This window comes from Octopus bimaculoides, chromosome 16, assembly GCF_046866305.1.
Source record: "Octopus bimaculoides isolate indiv1 chromosome 16, ASM4686630v1, whole genome shotgun sequence".
Classification (NCBI taxonomy): Eukaryota; Metazoa; Mollusca; class Cephalopoda; order Octopoda; family Octopodidae; genus Octopus; species Octopus bimaculoides.
This window is the reverse complement of record NC_142943.1, coordinates 48,359,897-48,369,896: the sequence shown is the minus strand read 5'-3', so window position 1 is coordinate 48,369,896 and position 10,000 is coordinate 48,359,897. Positions and strand designations below refer to the sequence as shown.

At 36.1% G+C, this 10,000-nt stretch overlaps 1 protein-coding gene and 1 long non-coding RNA gene across 2 annotated transcripts in view; one reads left to right on the top strand and one right to left on the bottom strand.

Moving 5' to 3' along the window:
• LOC128249691 (uncharacterized) overlaps window positions 1-10,000 on the bottom strand; it is an 18,898-nt gene that overhangs the window by 2,120 nt on the left and 6,778 nt on the right. The gene's annotated exons all lie outside the window — the stretch shown is intronic.
• LOC106869578 (uncharacterized) overlaps window positions 7,601-10,000 on the top strand; it is a 9,509-nt gene continuing 7,109 nt past the window's right edge. Inside the window, exon 1 of the mRNA XM_014915375.3 lies at window positions 7,601-8,906. The gene's annotated coding sequence lies outside the window, so the exon portion shown is untranslated. The remainder of the gene's footprint in view (window positions 8,907-10,000) is intronic.

Below are 10,000 nucleotides of genomic sequence, written 5' to 3'. Positions count from 1 at the left end.
AAGGTTTATGGGAATACTGGACATGGCAGAATCAGGAAATGTGTCCCTCTTTGAAATATGGTACATTCAAATTTAATATGAATAACTACTCCTCTCTTCTCTCTCTCTCTCTCTCTCTAGGCAATAATTAAATCGTTCAAAGTTAAGTGCAATTATTAATTAACATTAATAAAAGGAAATAGTGAAAGTTTGATTTATATAGATGATCAGGTTAATGGAGTGAGAGAAAACATGCAATCCCAGTTGATGACAGATCTACAGATTACTTATCTCCTTATTGTCTTAATAGTGGAGACAACAGCTGATGATGACAATGATGATGATAATGACAATGATGATGATAATGACAATGGTATCTCCAACACTACTGCTACAGATGATGATGATGACGATGATGATGATGGTAGTGGTGGTGATGATTTGTTGGTTGTTGACTCACTGACTGAAATTGTCCCTCCAAATTTAAGAAATTGTAAACGAGATATTTTAATGTCTTCTGCTGTTAGATTGTGCAGATATCCATACTGCAGTCATCCTGCAGTTACGTTGCAAGGTGTGCAGCAGTTGTACTGAAGCCATGTTGCAAGTTGTACTACTGTCACGCTACAGGCATACTACTAGCATGCAGCAGTCATGTGACACCAAGCTGCAATCAGGTTGCAGTCCTGCTGCACTAATGATGCAATCACACTGCGTTCCTTCAACAGAAGAAGATCCTGCACGTAATAATTCAATAAAATTTAGAATTCTCAGCCTCTTCTTCTGCAGAGTAAACTCACTGTATTTACTCATGTATTTTGTACTGGATTTTAATTGAAAAGCCTACGGTTGTTTATACATGTAGCAAAGCTAAAACTATGGTGGGAAAGAATTTGGTACCAAGACTTAACACTAAATTAGGGATGCAGTCAGTGCTGGATTTAGGGCAAATGAGACCCTGTGCTAGTTAAGTTATGAGGGCCCTTACTTGGACAGTCAGACATACATGCTCAGGAAATTTAAGAGTAGTTTTACCAGATCAATCATTATTTATACCAAATCAATTAGTTTTACCAGATCAGTCAAATCTTACCAAATCAATCATTATTTTTAAAGACAAGTCTTAGTCAAATTTTGAGGGCAGGAAGATACTCCCCACACCTGATCAATAGAGCCCTGTACTTAAGCCAACCTGAGCACAATGGTAATTCTGGCACTGGATGTAGCATATACACGAGTATATATGATAAATTTTGCAAAAGTGTAAATTCCGTCTCATCTTGATTTTAGTAGCATAAGATCACTCACATCCATTATGGCATGAAGGCCACACAGTCTGATTTATCTAGAATTTTCTAAAAAATTCCTATACTCTATCTAACCCATGCAAGCATAGAAAAGTAGACGTTAAGACAATAATAAACTCTCTTCAAACATATTAACCAGCAATTTTCAAACATTTTTAATCCCCATCACACTGAATTAATTGATAAAAGCTTTATGTGGCATAAAAAGTTTTATATTATAAAGTCGTAAAATTATTTCAAAACTGGGACAGAGACATGTACTGCACTTTGCTGCAAAGAAATGCTTGTGCATCAGCACAGTATATTAAAGACATATGAGTATTTTATGTATTTGGATTTTCAAAGGATTTTGGTTACATTGAAACTTAAAATCTAGCAGCACACCTGCAGACCTCTGTGGTATATGGCACAGGGGTGGAAAATGCCTGAATTAAGCATTAACCCTTTCATTACTGTATTTATTTCGAGATGTTCTGTGTTACTTTCAATTATTTTAAATATAACAAAGAATTTAATAAAATAGCTTAGTTAACATTGAGCTAGTGTTAGGAACATAAATTGTGACTAAGGTTTGGTGGAAGATTTTAATTCAAAACTTATGAAAACCAGACATTTGTACTACAGAGCCAGAGCTGGTTTCAGCCGGGTTAGTAACAAAAGGGTTAAACTCTTTTATTTCCTAAAATTTGGATAAGTTCCTTGTTACTCTCTAATTTTTTATATCCAGTATGAACAGAAGTGTTAAAAATTTGCTCATTTTAACATTTCTGTTAACATCATATTTTTAAAAGAGATGGAAGAAGAATTATAGGCACAGCAAATTACTGAGTGACTGTTGTGATGATGATGATGATGATGATGATGATGATGATAGTCATCATTGTCATCATTGTCATCATCATCATCTTCATCATAACCATTTAATGCCCACTTTTCCATACTTGCATGGATCGGACAGAATTTGTTGAGGCAAAATGAACATCCTTCCCAATCTCTATTCACCTAGAGGGAAAATGGAACTTCCATCACTTTCCTATGGCAAAAGGGACCACCCATTTTCTTCACTAAATTAAAACCTAGCCCCTATTACTTCACCAAAGCAAAATGGACAACAATCAATTCACAATGGAAAAATGGAACTTCCAACATTTTACTAAGGCAAAATGAACCCTCCACACACACTCTCTCTCTCTCTCTCTCTCTCTCTCTCTCTCTCTCTCTCTCTCTCTCTCTCTCTCTCTCTCTCTCTCTCTCTCCCTCTCTCTCTCTCTCTCTCTCCACTTGGGGAAATGCAGCTCCTTATGAAGCATAAGACATTGATAAGTTTTCTCCGCTGCTTTCAACTCTGTAATATCTCTTCTGCTTCTGTCCAGTTGGTTCCTTTATTTTTCTATCTGTCTTCCACCTCTTTTGTGGGTTTTATCTCTACTCATGCTTCAGGCATATAATTTCCTGAAGGAAAGGCCACCCCCCCTCCCAGGTCCTCTTGGTTTTGACATTATATAAATGCTTCAGTGATTTAGCTTTCTTCTAGATAGAGGTGTTAACCCAACACGAACCTGCCTTTACCTCTGGGAAGGAGTGATCCATGTTAGCTTGGACACTAGCCTTTGATTTGTCCAGCATGAAAGGCCCTACCTGCAGCTTGTGCATTACATGTATAACTCTCTGGGTCAGTACACTGCTACAAGAACTGGACATTGTAGTGACACCACCATAATTCCACTAAAGTAAGACTGGATACACACACACACACACACACACACACACACACACACACACACACACACATGTACACACACGTACACACATGTACACAAACATCAACATGCAAGTAAGATTGTCAAACTTGACAACCTCACATTTTCTCAGAGGTATAAATGTCCTCAGAATGAACAGAACTATTTCAGTAGATTATTTAACAAGATTAAAAACGATTAGTTTACCCAGATATTCTTTGATTCAAAGTGAGACACTTGCTTCTTTGCACCATTGCGAACATATATACATGCACATACACATACACATACATATGTATACCAACAGATGCATACCAACACACACACACACACACACACAGATATAGACACACATTCTACATTGCATACATATGCACTCACTCAAATGCACATAAATTTTTTTATCATGTCTACTGCTGCAACGCACATACTCATAAATACATGCTCACATCTAAAATGCACCTGAAAGCTACCGTTTAACAGCATACCTGTACCTACATTCATGCGCATGTGTTTATACATACCTGAATATATGTGTGTGTGTGTGTGTGTGTGTGTAAATATATACATATATGTATGTATATATGTGTGTGTGTATATATGTATATATATATATATATATATATATATATATATATATATATATATATATATATATATATATATATATACACATGCACACCTATATGTGCATGTATGCATACATATATATATATACACACATTGCATATATGTTTGCATATGTATGTGTGTGTGAATACATATATATATATATATATATATATATATATATATATATATATAATATATATACATGTACATGCACACACACACACACATACATACACGCACACACACTCACACATATATATACACACACACACATACATACACACACACACATACATACATACACACACACCAATGCTTATAAATCCAAAAATCCACATCAGAAGATTTGAAGTCTGCAAATTTGTTCTACTTTTTTTATGTATACTTTTTTCCCATAGACTGACTAATCTATTCTCTTTGATAACTGGATTAAAAGCCTTCTGGTGGCAATATTTCCTCCATTCTCTTGTCATTAGAGGTAACCAGACTATTGGAATGACAAGCTTCTGTCCTTTTTAGACTTTTTTAATCTTGTTTTGTATATGATCTTTCTTTTCTTTCTTTTTTTCTCGTTATAAAAACATTGAGACAAAATATAGTCTTTTGTTTTAAATATTTACAAATGTATATTATTTTCTTTCTAAAGTTGTTGACTAATTTTCAAAGCTTTTCTATTTGATGGGAAATGCCATAGAAAAAAAGAATTCCACAAAAAAAAAACCCCAAAATTAATATAAAACAAAAATTTTCCCATGAGCCTGTGTGATTCACTCATAAATCCCAGAGTTTAGTTCTGAGATTTTAAAGATGTCTACTCTATGAAAGATTAACTCTGATCCTGGAAATGATACTAGAATACATCACATTGAAGCTTTCCTATCTTTGGAGCCTCCAAGTCTAGTATAAGGAAGATATTCTCAGTCCAGAGAGCTAGCATGAATGTTTTTAATTGAATGGACTTTATTAAAAGCACCTAAAGGTGTTGAACTCTGTGACAAATTAAGTTATTATGCAAAGGAAGTTCCTTCAAGAGTCTATAACACAGTTACTGAATTCCAATTGTAAGGCTTTGATTGACCCAGCATTATGGTAGACTGTACTGGGATTAAACGTTTCTGCCAGCTCGCCACCTTAAGTTCAAATTCTGAGTTCAAATTCTGCCAAGGTTGACTTTGCCTTTCATCCTTTCGGGAGTTGATAAATTAAGTACCAGTTGCATACTGGAGGTCAATCTAATTGACTGGCCCCCCTCCCCCAAAGTTTCAGACCTAGTGCCTAGAGTAGAAAAGAGTATATTGTACACTTTGTCACACTGCAAATCACTGTATGTCTGTCTATAGTGTATACTTCTCAACATTACTTGAATGCAGACTGTCCAGAAAGTGCTGGATATTTATGTGCTACCCACATATTCAGCAACTATCCAAGGGTTAACGCTGGTTGTGTGAGTGTTAATGTTTGGGGAACAGCAACAACAGCAACAACAGCAACAATAACAAAATTCAACTGCCATCCCAAACTGTGCCACCACCAGCATGCTGGGAGACTCTAGATCAGTGGTTCTTGACTGGGGTATGTATGCCCACCCCCTGAAGGTTCATATAAGATTTTTGCGGGACCCACACAACAAAATAGTAAATTAGAGATTTACAATAGTATTTTAAGGGCCCCTGAAAAAATTTTGCTTCACACGTTTGTATTGCTATGTATTGCAAGAAAGAGTTAGGTTTCTTGTTGAACATTTTATAGGGTTCAACCTTCACAAGTCAATGTGTGAAAAAAAAAAGGAATTTTTTAAAGAAGTGTCTATAAAACTAGTTTTTAGACATCAAATGGCTATGGGAGTGTCGATCAGAATAAAATAGGGGTCCATAGATAAAAAAAAAAACAGTTGAGAACCCCTGCTCTAGATTGTATTTTTGACTTGCTAGAAATAGCAGCTAAATTTCCCTCAACTGATATACTACTACCTTGAAAATAAGGGAAGAATACATTAGATAATGTAGTGCTAGGATATAAAGTAAGGCAAATCTATTGTAACGAGGTCTACATTATACAATGTGTGTATTTTTAATGTGGTAGGATGTAATTTAAGAGATATCTGGTTGCTATTTCTTGCAGGTCAAGCAACCATATAGAGGTTCCTGCACTGGTTTGTTTAATTTGGATCATTAAAATTCTAGAAACTAACCATTGGCTTTATGTGTGAGCCACTGAGGATCATGGGAAATTTTGCTTTGCTTTTCTTTGTTTCATTTTTATTTTTATTGTTATTTTTACGTGAGTGTAATTTTATCAGTTTTTTTTTTTTAACATCAAATGCTTAAAAGCCTTCAAAACTAGCCAACAACAGAAAATTATTTGTAAATACTTAAAACTTCAAACTTCAAACAGAACAAAAACAAGAATTTCTTTTTTTCTTAATGCTTTTCATGATTAAAAGCAAAAAAAAAAACCCAACTATATTATAGAACAAGACTAAAAAGGTCTAAAAACAAAGGCAAAAGTTTGTCATTCCAATAGTTTAGTTACATCAACAAGCAGAGAGCCAAGAAATTATTACCACCAAAGGCTTTTAATCCAATTATCAAAGAGAAGAGATTAGTCACTTGCTATAGAAGAAAAACAAAAATGGACATAAAAACAACAATAAAACCAGAGAATATTCAAAGAACAGACAAATCTCCTGATGTGGATTTTGGGATTTATTACCTTAGGTAAAACATACGCACATACATACATACACATATATATATATATGTGTGTATATATATATATATATATATATATATATATATATATATATATATATATATATATATATATACATATACATATATAGATATATTAAGAGGTGCAGCAACATCAAAGGCAGGTTAACTAGCAAGTTAGTTTTTGTTTGTGGCAGATGTTCAGGTGCAATAAAGACTGCAAACAAACAGGAAACAACTTCTATCTCATTCCAGGGTGAAAAACTAGAGGTAGTCGATAGCTTCCGCTATCTGGGCGACCAAGTTAGTAGTGGGGGTGGGTGCGCTGAAAGTGTAGCTGCTAGAATAAGAATAGCCTGGGCAAAGTTTAGAGAGCTCTTACCCCTGCTGGCGACAAAGGGACTCTCACTCAGAGTAAAAGGCAGACTGTATGACGCATGCGTACGAACAACCATGCTACATGGCAGTGAAACATGGGCTGTAACTGCTGAGGACATACGTAAGCTCGCAAGGAATGAAGCCAGTATGCTCCGTTGGATGTGTAATGTCAATGTGAATACCCGTCAGAGTGTAAGTATCTTGAGAGAAAAGCTGAACATTAGAAGCATCAGTTGTGGCGTGCAAGAGAGACGATTGCGCTGGTATGGACATGTGGTGAGAATGGAGGAGGATAGCTGCGTGAAAAAGTGCCACACCCTAACAGTTGAGGGAACCCGTGGAAGAGGTAGGCCCAGGAAGACCTGGGCTGAGGTGGTGAGGCAAGACCTTCGTACATTGGGCCTCACCGAGGCGATGACTACGGACCGAGACCTTTGGAAATGGGCTGTGCGTGAGAAGACCCGGCAAGCCAAGTAAGATCGTTGCCAGTGCCCCTGGACTGGTTCTTGTGCGGGTGGCACATGAGATGCACCATTTTGAGCGTGGCCGTTGCCAGTACCGCCTGACTGGCTCCTGTAGGATTTTCGAGCGAGATCGTTGCCAGTGCCCCTGGACTGGCTTGTGCGGGTGGCACATAAAAGACACCATTTCGAGCGTGGCCGTTTTCGTGCGGGTGACACGTAAAAGCACCCACTACACTCTCTGAGTGGTTGGCGTTAGGAAGGGCATCCAGCTGTAGAAACTGGATATATATATGCATATATATATGTAGATGCATATATATGTGTGTGTGTGTGTGTATCTATATATATATATATATATGCATATATATATGTATATATATATATATATATAGGTGGGGGGATAAATGAAAGGATAAGACAAAGTAAATGGTAGGTTAATGACCAAAGTGACCTATGTATACCCACATATATACATACATAGATGTGAACACACACACACGTACATGCATATATATGTACTTATCTTTTAGCTTTTGTCTTTGACTTGTTTCAGTCATTAGACTTTGGTCATTCTGGAGCACCATTGAACAAATCAACTGCAGTACTTATTTTTTGCTGTGTACAAGACCATCACCACAACCATCCCTCACAAGCAAATTTGATTTGCTATTTCACATACCTGGGAGGTTTTATCAATAAGAAGGGCAGAGCAGATCAGGACATAAAGACAAGGATTGAGAAGGTTACAACGGCGTTCAGGAGATTACAGACCATGTCAACAAACACAGAATTAAGGATCTTTAACATGAAGCTGAAAACTGTTCTGCTGTCCATATGTGAAACATGGCAAGTCACATAGTTTTTCTATCAAAAAGATCTTAATGTTTATGAATAGATGTGACCAAAGCATCGATTGGATGAGATGGCAAGAACAGACTCACAAAGAAAGGTTTCTGGGAAAAGGTGTAACACAAAAGGTGTAACCACACAAAGTCGACTGAGCCAACTTTGAAATAGAGAAATGTATATTTGCATGTCAGCCAATATCACAGAGCTGCTACAAATGCCTATGTAGCCATGAGCACGTGCAGACACTCCTTCAGACCACCTATTCTTGACCCAGAAGAGGCATCCAGGATGTGACACAGGATGTGACACAGGATGTGACACAGGATGTGACACAGGATGTGATAGAGGGTAGCACCAGCACTTGACTACTGTTCATTTGACTAGTACTCATTACAGCTGAGTAGACTGAAGCAAGATGGAATTAAGTGCCTTTCTTAAGTAATGCTCCATTTACAATCTAACCAGCCCAAGAATTGAACCCACAATTTTATTATCATGATCCTAATACCGTAACCACTTGACTACATACATTAACAATTTACAACAACAATCATTGAAAAAAACTCACTAAGCAATTAAGATTCTGCAATCAAATGTCCTTTTATAATATAGCATTCACTAATCTTACCAATTAACACTATGACTGTCTTAAATGTATTATTCAATATACATGGTATTTTCAGTTAATTCTTCATTTCTTTCTTTTTTTTTTTTTTGCAGGAATTGGTGCACTTCAATGCCACTTGTGCAGTGGAGTTGGCACTGATCGTCATTGTGAATTTCATCCATTCTTTGGTCAAACAGGATTGAGAAAACCCACTAATTGCGCTTCCCAATTCTGTCTTGCTGCCAAAGTTATTGATTCAGGTAACAATCTTTTACTTCAGATAACGAGTAAATCAAGAAAATTGTAAGGGTGTTGTTGTTGTTGTTGTTGTTTGGTAAATTGTAAGTGTATAATGAGCATTAACCCTTCAGTGTTTAAACCGGCTACATCCGGTCCAAATGTTCTACTCATTTTATGCTCAAACTGGCCAGAACCAGCATCTCACACCTACCCTACAATGTCATTCTAAAAATAAACAATTACATCTTTCAAATCTTGAAGCTACAAGATAATACCGGATTAATTTTTAAAAATGTAAATGAATAAGGATTACTTTTGATATATTAATTTGAACGCTAAAGGGTTAAGTCTCGTTGATTCTGGTTGTTGTAGTTAATGTTATTTTATCATTGTTGTTGTGGTGGAGGGTTTTGCTGCTACACTTGTTGTTTAACTCCAGGTCAGTCCTGACTTATCAGGCCTTGACAACCGGTGTTGGTCTGTTTACGTCCTCATAACTTCACAGTCCAGCAAAATACATCAATAGAATAAGTACCAGACTTTAAAAAAAACAAAAAAAAAAACAAATAAGTTCTGGGGTGGATTTTTTTTTTCAACAAAAATCCTTCAGAGCAGTGCTCCAGCATGGCCCCCCCCCACTCCAATGACTGAAACAAATAAAATAAACAATGAAAAGACCTGAGAAACAATAAAATTATACATGAATAAATCATTAATGTTTGTAAAATAAAAAATTATAAATATCTATATTTACAAGAAAACTGTTCCCTTGAGAACTCCCTCGCTGAAAAGAAACAAACACTTTCCACACCAAGCGTTTATAAACTTTTATTATAGATCTTTCAAAGCTCCTATCATAAAGCAGAGTGTGTCAATGGTGACAAGGGGAAAAATATTATATTGTTGTTGATGTTGTTGTTGATGTTATTTGTTTTGTTTGTTTGTTTGTTTGAGAAAGGAACGGAATCTTAAGCAATAACATACACTTACATACATTCATATACATTCATCTATCTGTCTGTCTGTCTGTTTGCCTGTCTGTCTGCTTGTCTGTCTATTTATACCCATAGATATATGTATGCATACATGTAATATATATATGTGTGTGTGTATA